Source organism: Clupea harengus, chromosome 16 (genome assembly GCF_900700415.2).
Source record: "Clupea harengus chromosome 16, Ch_v2.0.2, whole genome shotgun sequence".
Classification (NCBI taxonomy): domain Eukaryota; kingdom Metazoa; phylum Chordata; class Actinopteri; order Clupeiformes; family Clupeidae; genus Clupea; species Clupea harengus.
In genome coordinates this window covers 1,884,859-1,896,151 of record NC_045167.1, presented here as the reverse complement: position 1 = coordinate 1,896,151, position 11,293 = coordinate 1,884,859, and positions in this window count along the sequence as shown.

The window sequence follows — 11,293 nt, the reverse complement described above, 5'->3', positions numbered from 1 at the left end:
ACACTCCTGCTGAATCTCAGACTTCACTATTTATAACTTGAGTGGTTTGCATTCTCCCGGACACATTTTTGAAAAGCTGAGCAGCAGGAAGTCACTTATAGAATAGCGGCAGGCTCTGTAATTGCACAGCCCTTTAAAAAAGGAGGACACCTGATTGTCCACCCATTAGAAACCTAAATGGCATTAAAAATAAACATATGACTGATTCGACATTTGTCCTGTGCATGGGCACATACTTTACTATTTTAAAAGATGTTATGAGTCCTTGCGGTTAGTTAGATAACCTCTCCTTCTCCTTCTCCTTCTCCTTCTCCTTCTCCTCCTCCGCCTCCTCCTTCTCCTTCTCCTTCTCACAGCCTTCAGCTACAAAATAACAATGTGCTTTACAGCAGATAGACCTGAGCCTACGACTTTGGGTTGGTGTCTTTTCTACACACAGTACTACACATGACTGGGATGGGCTGTGGGTCGGTGTCTTTTCTACATACAGTACTCTACACATGACTGGGATGGGCTGTGGGTCGGTGTCTTTTCTACATACAGTACTCTACACATGACTGGGATGGGCTGTGGGTCGGTGTCTTTTCTACATACAGTTCTACAGCTCAGAGGTTCTTTGCAGATATAGCTGTGGGTCAGACTTGCCCATCTGCCACACAAAATGCAAAACGAAATGAATAATTAAATAAAATAGTATATAAAGACTATATTATTACTGTATCACATTTCTGAACAGTGTTTGGTTTTCCAAAGCTTTCTCAAAATACTCTATGTATGTATTAAAACATTAGCACTAGAAATAATTGACATGCTAACTAACTGAAGAGACACAGTTAATTATGACTGCAGTGGTAGCAATGCTTGTTGCCAGTGGTTCATTAGAGCACAGTATTTGCAGAGGGATTTGAGAATGGATATTTGGTCATCCTCTGCCTCTCGTCCGACCGTCCAGAAAAACACATTGACAACACACACACACACACACACACACACACACACACACACACACACACACACACACACACACACACACACACACACAGTCTCACCAATCTCCCAAATAATAATATCTGCAGTACAAAATATGTTTGTGGTAGTTTTTTTTGTCCTAACAATGGCCTCTCTGTACAGCACTGCACAGCCTTGCCTGGCATTAGCAGACTGACAGTGATGTGCTGGCACCTTTCGAGAATGACTAAATCAACATACAGATGTTCCGAGAAAAGCCAAACAGCAAGCTGCGCACCCAAAATACAATTTGGATAGGAACGCTGAATTAGTGAAACCTTGATGCCGTTGCCTACCCTCTGGCCTGGCGGGGTAGCTTTAAATGATGCCTTTAACAAGCCTAATCAGGCCAGGCAAGAGCCAGCACAGCTTCTCGGCACAGCTCATCCCTGGTTCTGATAGCAGTCGACCGCCGGCAGCCGCACACCGACTCCAATTTCGCTGCCAGTGCCTAGCCAGCAGGAAACAGCACATCTGCCGGCCATACCGTACAGCATGTCAGTGAGGAATGCAGCGCACAGGGCTAGGATATGGATGTTGGGACGGGGCCAAGAAAACCTCAACTTACAGTAGTGTGAGCATTTTCCCCATCACTGATTCAGCCGGATTCAATGTGCAGTTTATCACACAACAGGCTTCAGACCCAGCCTTTTACAGCCACGCAGACACATTACGGCTCTGTCAAAGCTGCCAGGATTCAGAAAAGTTCCGCAGACAACTCTCATTACAACCGCTCTCGTCACATGAAGTGAAAGTCCTGTCTATCCAATCCATTTTAGGCAAAGTCAGTTGTTCGGTACGCTTCAGTGACTACTGGAACGTTTCCAAGAGGTGATTTGATTTTCCCTCAATGTCCCTTTTTCCATTGTGAACCCACACACACAAAGCAACAAACACACACACACACACACACACACACACACACACACACACACACACACACACACACACACACAAACAAGCACAAACAAGCACACACAAGCACACCCACACTCACAGACTCATGCACACACACAAACATATCTTCATACACACAAGCGTTCATGCACACACACTTAATTGGAGCTGCAGAGTTAGCGCCTCACTGACTACACTGAGGTATGACAGCTTTGTTTCAGTAGTGTGGTTACACTCTCTCTACTGTGTTTCTCGCCTGTGTTTCAGTATTGTGGTTACACTCTCTCTACTGTGTTTCAGTAGTGTGTTCTCGCCTGTGTTTCACTATTGTGGTTACACTCTCTCTACTGTGTTTCTCGACTGTGTTTCAGTATTGTGCTGTCTCCTGTGTTTCAGTAGTGTGCTCTCTCCTGTGTTTCAGTATTGTGGTCTCTCCTGTGTTTCAGTAGTGTGGTCTCTACTGTGTTTCTCTACTGTGTTTCAGTATTGTGGTCTCTACTGTGTTTCAGTAGTGTGGTTACACGCTCTCTACTGTGTTTCAGTATTGTGCTCTCTACTGTGTTTCTCTACTGTGTTTCAGTAGTGTGCTATCTACTGTGTTTCAGTAGTGTGCTCTCTACTGTGTTTCAGTATTGTGGTTACACGCTCTCGACTGTGTTTCAGTAGTGTGTTCTCTCCTGTGTTTCAGTATTGTGGTTACACGCTCTCGACTGTGTTTCAGTATTGTGCTCTCTACTGTGTTTCTCAACTGTGTTTCAGTAATGTGCTCTCTCCTGTGTTTCAGTATTGTGCTCTCTCCTGTGTTTCAGTATTGTGCTCTCTACTGTGTTTCAGTATTGTGGTTACATGCTCTCTCCTGTGTTTCAGTAGTGTGGTCTCTACTGTGTTTCAGTATTGTGCTCTCTACTGTGTTTCTCTACTGTGTTTCAGTAGTGTGGTTACACGCTCTCCACTGTGTTTCAGTATTGTGGTCTCGACTGTGTTTCAGTATTGTGGTTACACGCTCTCTACTGTGTTTCAGTAGTGTGGTTACACGCTCTCCACTGTGTTTCAGTATTGTGGTCTCGACTGTGTTTCAGTAGTGTGGTTACACGCTCTCTACTGTGTTTCAGTATTGTGCTCTCTACTGTGTTTCAGTATTGTGCTCTCTACTGTGTTTCTCTACTGTGTTTCAGTATTGTGCTCTCTACTGTGTTTCAGTATTGTGCTCTCGACTGTGTTTCAGTAGTGTGGTCTCTACTGTGTTTCAGTAGTGTGGTTACTACTGTGTTTCAGTAGTGTGGTCTCTCCTGTGTTTCAGTAGTGTGGTCTCTACTGTGTTTCAGTATTGTGGTCTCGACTGTGTTTCAGTAGTGTGGTTACACGCTCTCTACTGTGTTTCAGTATTGTGGTCTCGACTGTGTTTCAGTAGTGTGGTTACACGCTCTCGACTGTGTTTCAGTAGTGTGGTTACACGCTCTCTACTGTGTTTCAGTATTGTGGTCTCGACTGTGTTTCAGTAGTGTGGTTACACGCTCTCTACTGTGTTTCAGTATTGTGCTCTCTCCTGTGTTTCAGTATTGTGCTCTCTACTGTGTTTCAGTATTGTGGTCTCGACTGTGTTTCAGTATTGTGGTCTCGACTGTGTTTCAGTATTGTGCTCTCTCCTGTGTTTCAGTATTGTGCTCTCTACTGTGTTTCAGTATTGTGCTCTCTACTGTGTTTCAGTATTGTGCTCTCTACTGTGTTTCAGTATTGTGGTCTCGACTGTGTTTCAGTATTGTGCTCTCTCCTGTGTTTCAGTAGTGTGGTCTCGACTGTGTTTCAGTATTGTGGTCTCGACTGTGTTTCAGTAGTGTGGTTACTGTTTATAGTAGATTGCCAACTAAAAACACTGCAGTGTGTGCTAAAGAATGAGTACAGAAACAAGACCTCCAAAGGTGGGTAAAGGGAGAGGGGGGGTGGGGGGTGGGTAAAGGGAGAGGGGGGTGGGGGTGGGGAAGAACAAATCCACCCTCCACCCTTCCCTTCTCCCAACAGTCTTGCCACTGCACACATTCATAGATGCTGCTGTTCTGTAATTAAGTGCATTTACAGTCCCAGAGGATCCGCAAATGGGCCAGGCTGGCACCGCACCTTAAACGCTGCATGTTTTCCCCCCAGGTTAAAGCCCTTCTCGTGTGAAACCAGGCCCATTTCTCACCCCCCGCGAAGGCGAGGCCCGGAGGAGGCGAGGCCCGGACGCCCAAAGGTAGGGCAATTTATCTGTGGCACATAAGCAATAATCACCGTTGGCCGAGCAGTGTGGGAGCGGGAGTCCATGAGTCCATTCATTGGGCCTCATCAGCATGCTGTGGGAAGACTCCCGGACTGCAGTGATTGAATGCCGCCTCGAAACGGTCTGTCTTTAATCTCCTTCTCATTCAGCTGGTCTGCACTCTCAGCCTCAGCTGTATGATAAAGACTCTCACATCCTCCCTCCTTCTGTTGGCCTCTCTCGCTCCTGCTCTTCCTCTTAGCCCTAAACCTCCAAACCCTCAATAAAACATTAACAGATATGAGCTACACGCCTCCTCTTTTAGAAAACAACCACAACAAAACAGAGGCGTAGGCAAATAAAGATGTTGCACTTCCTGTTGTACTTCCTAGGAACTGTGGGTTTGAGGTGTTCAACATTCATCTGTAGTGGACAGCATAATGGAAGTAAACAATATACTGTTGAAAAGGTCTTTTCCAACACAGCATAAGCAAGCAGGAAATTTGACAAAACACCATGAAATTGCCTTTGAAAGGATCCGAGCCAACTGGTTGTTGAAGCATGCAATTATGAAATGTGTAACAAGTTGTAAGCATTAAACACAATCTGCAGCAATCAAATTACTTGACTGGGGAAAATCAATCAGTGAAAAACTCTGAAAACAGGACAGACACTCCGCATTTGACCTTTTTGATTTATTGTCTGAAAAATTGTGCAGCAAAATTAATAAAAAAGAAATATAAACGAGTCCAGTTTTTGTCCGTAGGTCTCCACCCTTAGGCTGACAGTTCATCAACAGGTCACTAATCCACCCCAGACAGTTTGAGGAATTCAAATGAGCTCCATGAAGCACCCTTAATCATCACAGTAATCACTCTGACAATTGACGGAGTGACAGCGCTCACATAGGCTACTGGGCACCACTCATCTGATATGTATCTCAGTGACTTCAATGGTGACTCTGCAAACTCCCCCTGTTCTGTTATCCATCTCCCTCGAAATAACCAAGCAAATAAATAAATATCTGAAAGAGCTGTTTGTATAATGAGGGGAGTAATATTTTTAAAAGGGCTTTTATAGAGCACTTACCCCTAACAATCTAAGCCCAGTGGTAATTTGAGAGGTTGTGCTGTGATACATGCTGGTCTCAGTGCAGTGCGCTGGTACGAGCTCTCGAACAGAGAGGTATCTCATCTCCCATGCGACCGCTAGGCTTTTGAAGGACACATCTGGGTTGAGATGTTTCCCACTCTCTTAACCTCAAGGTCTGTTGTCCACTGCCGTGTCGGAACTATCAATGTCTCGTCTCCCACATGCTAGGTTATCTTATGACATCCAGAGAGCAACAGACTTTCAAAAGCCTAATTGCAGGCAGCGGCTGTAGGAAAAAGCTGCTGGTTATATTTCACAATTATGGTTCCGACAGAGTTTGGTCAGACATTTGCTCATGAATATTTAGGCCTTTATGAATATGCATTAGGTTTGCCAAAGTGGCAGTGTTGACGTTGAGATTTATGAGTTTACATGGGACGTAATTACAATGCGGGCTATAACCTGCCTTTGAGGCAAGGAAAAAAAGACACTTACACACCGCACTAAATCTGGCCAGGAATGAGTTGGAGATGCTGAGCCAAACAACAATCTTTCCTCAAGCGCATCTTGCAACAAAATTTTCATTTCTTTTGTGTTCTGTTCAACAGGAAAGGGTGGAGTGATGAGACATGACTGAGATAGACAGGTTGCTTCCTGTTAAGATGGAGCTGTTCCTTGCTCCTTGCTCCTTGTCCTTGTGCTTGTGCCTGCTCCAGGGGGGTTCAAGCACTGGGCTCTCTAAAGCTCCTTGAGACAATTTCATTGATTTGGCGCTATATAAATAAAATTGAATTGAACTGAATTGAATTGATACATTCAACCCTTTTTCTCAGAAAAATGAAATGTCCTCAAAAACTGGACGTTGACCTCGCACCCTAAGAGTACATCCATAGGAACTGTCTTAATGAAATTTTGACAATGGTCTTTATCAGTGATGCAGCATTTCTGTTGAGAGAGTTCTTCAAGGCCATGGATGCTGACAGTAAGAGGGAGACAGAGACCATCAGTTCATCTCCTCCAATGCGCTGCCTGTTTGTGAGAGAAATCCCGATAAGGGCTCTCGCTCCATGCTTCTCCGACACACGGCACCATACACAGATAAACGTGTAGAGAATCTTCAGGCTTCAGCACTCGAGAGACTGAACAAGGGAGAGAGAGTGTTTCAAAAATGTAGGGGGGATGCAATTTAGTCAAGCTTTTGCATACTTTTCAAGCCACAGTTTATTGTCAATCTGAAAAAAGAAACGCACAGCCCATAAAATGTACTGCTAGCACTTTGTATTTGCACGCCTCAAATTCTGTTTTTAAGGAGAATAAATACTCCTCATGAAACACCGAACTAGCTCGTTTTCAGAATATTTGGAGTAAGTTACTGCGAGATCATTTGACCTCCCTTAACTCCAAATATCATTATTAACTCAAAATAGCGTCTCAATTCATTGCCGCAACACAGCAGCATTTACATAGAAAACTGTGCATACCATCATATTTTGGAATGCCATTGTCAAGCGCTCTCAAATCACGACACTACATCTCTCTAAGCTGTCAAGAGGGACACTTTGTGTAGCCTCCTTCACAACAGAATGCATGTGGCATTCGGAGCCCTGGCTTCTGACAGCCTGCTCCCAAATAAACAGTGATTTTGGTGATGCGATGAACCATCTTTAAAACACCCCCCCCTAAAACCAAACGAATCCAGTGAGGTTGTCAAACTGAAGGTGACATAGCCCCTTGCCTAATGATTTCCATGACACGTTAGTGCACTCTCTTCCGTTGTTATTCAGGACCTGTCATTCTCCCTTGAATATGCTCTGATGAATGTTGTCTTCTGCATAACTACAATGGCAGTGTCTTTGGCTTTATTTCACCACAGTGTTAGCGGATTTGTCTAAAGTGATTACATATTTTTGTAAGAGAGAGAGAGAGAGAGAGAGAGAGAGAGAGAGAGAGAGAGAGGGAGAGAGAGCAAGCGAGAGCGACGGAGAAGAAATATTCTATTTTAACACAACACTTGCTCCCTCTCTCCGAATGCCCATATGCATCCCATATGTAATAAAGCTTGGACATGACATGAAGCCCAGACAAGCAATCTGCTCTAATGGAGGTAAGGCACTCAACGCAGCTCAGCATAAATGATAAATTATTCATTTCCTTTCGACACCAAAAACTATTATCAGCTCCTGCTATTAGCAGATGACGGTACCCCATCATTTTGAGCAAGACTAAAAGTTCAATCTTCACATTAAATGTGTTGTAGTACTGTGGTGATGGAAGGCTCGTATGTATGGATGCCTACTGTGTTTGCAAAACAGCATTAGGAAATGATCAGGAAGTTTGTAAATAGCCATGGAGTTCAAATGATGCACTCCAGAAAAAGGAGCTCTAGCACCAGTTAGATGTGATTGGTATTCGCCTCGTGTCTCACTGATGCAGGCCCTGTGATGAGAAGGAGAGAGGGAACATGCTTATCTGTATTTCCACGGTAACCGGGGGGGGGGAATCTCAGCCATGCTCCTCTTTTTCCTCTCTCTCTCTATCCCTCTCTCTCTCTGTCTCTCTCTCTCTCTCTATCCCTGTCTCTCTCTCTCTCTCTATCCCTGTCTCTCTGTCTCTCTCTCTGTCTATCCCTGTCTCTCTATCCCTGTCTCTCTCTCTCTCTCTCTCTCTCTATCCCTGTCTCTCTGTCTCTCTCTCTCTCTCTATCCCTCTCTCTCTGTCTCTCTCTCTGTCTGTCTATGCTCATTACTGCCTGTTGTATGGTAGCCTTACTTTTAGCCTTTCAGCGTTCGCCTCTGTCCACACACTCCCACACTCCACACTCCCCCCAACCTTTCTCACACGCACACACACACACACGCACACGCACACGCACACACACACACACACACGCACGCGCACGCACACGCACACGCACACGCATACGCACACACACACGCACACACACACACACGCACACACACACACACAAAACACACACACACACACACACACACACACACACACACACACACACACACACACACACACACACACACAGAGCCTCACTACTGTCACATATTCCCCTTTCTCCCTCATAATACACCACTGCCTATTCACCTTCACACTGCCCACGTGTTCTTCCTCCCACACTCAAGGTTTCTTTAGTATTTCATCAGTATAATTAGAAGCCAACCCCTCGGTATAATGAGCACAGATGCTCGTCAGTGTTTGTGCGGCAGAGTTGCTCAAGTAAACAAAAGGCCCGGGTTATTATTTAGCAACTCTTAAGCCTGAGTCCACAAATAAGTGCCTGTTATTACCCAGCATTGGAGGACTGGTAATTAACGGCTGTTTTCGCATACAGCCACCCTGTGTGTCCTCTGTGAGAAGGGTCAGCCCCGGCATGGCATGAGATATTCTATATTCTAGACAGACTGAATACCTCAGAGATAATCTCTGTCCTGTGTCTCCTATGCCTCAGCCAATCATATTCCTCATTTACTAGACAACCCCCCCCCCCCCCGCCCCATACAAAAACATGCTCACAGGCATCAAACTTTTTTTATGAGAATGTATCACCATGGCAACCTTCCAAAAAGAACAGTGTTTGAAATAACTGCTTATTCCTTAAAAGGAAAAGAAAAATAAAATTAAAAGAAAAAGCCATAGAAGGCTTGAAATGGAATATGTAATTTTTTGAGCGGTCATCCGTTTGGCATCGGCCCTGTGATCTGTCTGCCGGCTCTGTGGTCAGTGTGACTGCTCAGTTAATGTGCTCTTACAAGCCGAAGATCAGCGTTTCAGTCGGCTTGCCGCAACGTTATTGGTACTGATGGGAAAGTGGAGCCTCACAAAGCGATGAACCCATGTGTAACCTTGTGCCAATTATTTAATTATGGCCAGACACATTTCCACCAACAGCACCTCTTTAACTTGCTACACGCTGCAGCACTCCGCAACGGTTTCAAGTCCATCAATTAGCATCGCAATTTAGCCCAAGCGGTACAACCTGGGCCGTGCACATCACTGAGCTCGCCTCGCCCATCCCAAACTATTAGTGGAGCCCTCTACGCTGTCTTGTACTAGTCTTGTCTACTTGGACATCACGTCAGCATCTCTGTCTCGCAGTTAGGAGGGACGGACGCTCCGAACGGACAGCAGCGGTTTGCTCCTCATCAGTTTTCATGTCCGTCTTAGGCGACATCACCTAGGCCATGCATCACTTTGAATCCATCATGTAACGCCAGCGCCAGGCTCCATGTGGTCGCTGCTGTCGCTGACAGGCCAAGATATAAAGTGCTGCTTTTCTAAGCAACCGTGTGGGAAATGTGAGAGCTTTGACAAACAGTCTTTGCTATGGTAATGTGATATGCTTATGTGGGATGACATAAGGTTGCTGTACTGCTGAGCTGTGCTCAGGAGACTGAGCACATTATTCCAGCCTTGTAGAAACATTTTAATCACGAGGTATGTCTACTTTTAATCATGAGGTATATCCATATTTTGTTTCTAGAAACAGCTTTGAGCTTCAGTGTAAAGGCTCTGTGCTGCAGCGACACTAAAGACACTGTGTCTGTGTGTGTGTGTGTGTGTGTGTGTGTGTGTGTGTCTGTGTGTGTGTGTGTGTGGTGTGTGGTGTGTGTGTGTGTGTCTGCATGTGTATGTAATATCTAAATAAAGATGAGTCAGAGAGGGGGAGACAAACATGGATGCACAGGCTTAGGTAAAGGTGTATGTTTAAAGGGTGACCTCTTGGCACAGCTGGGAGCTTGTGTGGGGTATAATATATGCTCGAAGTAAATCGCTCTGACAGGACCTACACGCAATTGTTTCCCTTTCCCATTTGATTTAAGCAAGGGCATTCTCACTTCTGCATCCCACAAGCCCTGTTTCTTTCATCTCATTGGGTGTGATATTATCCTTGGGCTTGTGTGGAGCACAAGGTATAATTTATTGTCTGTTCAGCACAGCAAATTTGCAAGCCCGGCATATTTCATTTGCTGTATAAATATCATTATTAAGATATGAAGTTCACTTTTGCCTAGGCTGTGTGGCACAGCTATCTCATATTCTGATTCACAACCTAGCTCTGGCTTTTACTGTGATAGTCCCAGAGTTATGAAATCTGTGAGGTTATTGGTGTGGACATGGGGACAGAGTCAATGGGATCTCAGGGATAAAGAGGCAAAGGCAATATGAGTGAACTCACATGCACTCAGTCTCAGGTAAACCATACACAGACACTTCACATGACGGATCAAATATTAAGCAACTGGGTGACCAGTGACAGGCTTTGACATCTGACCACCCGAGTGGATATGAGCTGTCAAGATTGCATCACTCAATATCAGCAGCCTACATCTAGAGTGTTGAAGCCATGGGAGGGGATGACATATTCAAGAAGATGCCATTACCTCCCTCAACTTTCTTTCTCAAACACTCTTCTTTAAGTTTCATAATGTGGCCAGATTTGAAAGGTCTCCTACCAGTATGAATAATAAATCAATAAATCAATAAATCAATCCTAAATCAGAAATGAGGAATATGAACTATGAAAAGTGATCATTGGGCAAAACCCTTTTTTTCCATTATTAACAGGCAAAACTCATGCAAACAGCAATTACTGTAACCAATTGGTTAATTTGGCTTACAGCCAAGAGGAAGGTGTGATATCATCTCTCTAGTCTTCCCGTAAGATCTACCGGTATGTGTAGAAGGTAAATGGCCATCACGTCAGAGACAGAGATCAGGTATAAGTAGAGGGTAAATGGCCATCACCTCAGAGACAGAGATCGTTCGGTTCTAGTCATTTCTGTCCCCCTTGATCCTTCCCAATCAGGTATCATAACGCCGTGCTTTTCTCTCCCAAAGCCCCTCATAAGAGCCCCCCCCCCAAGAAAATAGATTGATGTATAAGTATCTTCCAACTGAAGGCTGCATGACATTAACAATATTCAAGGAGAATTTCTTTTCCTATCTCCGCCTAAGCAGCATGCATGACACAGTAACCCCTCCTGGCTCCCTCTCCATCTCAGTGCGACCGCAAAAACTGTGCCACTTTGGCTATTCCAAAATTAACAT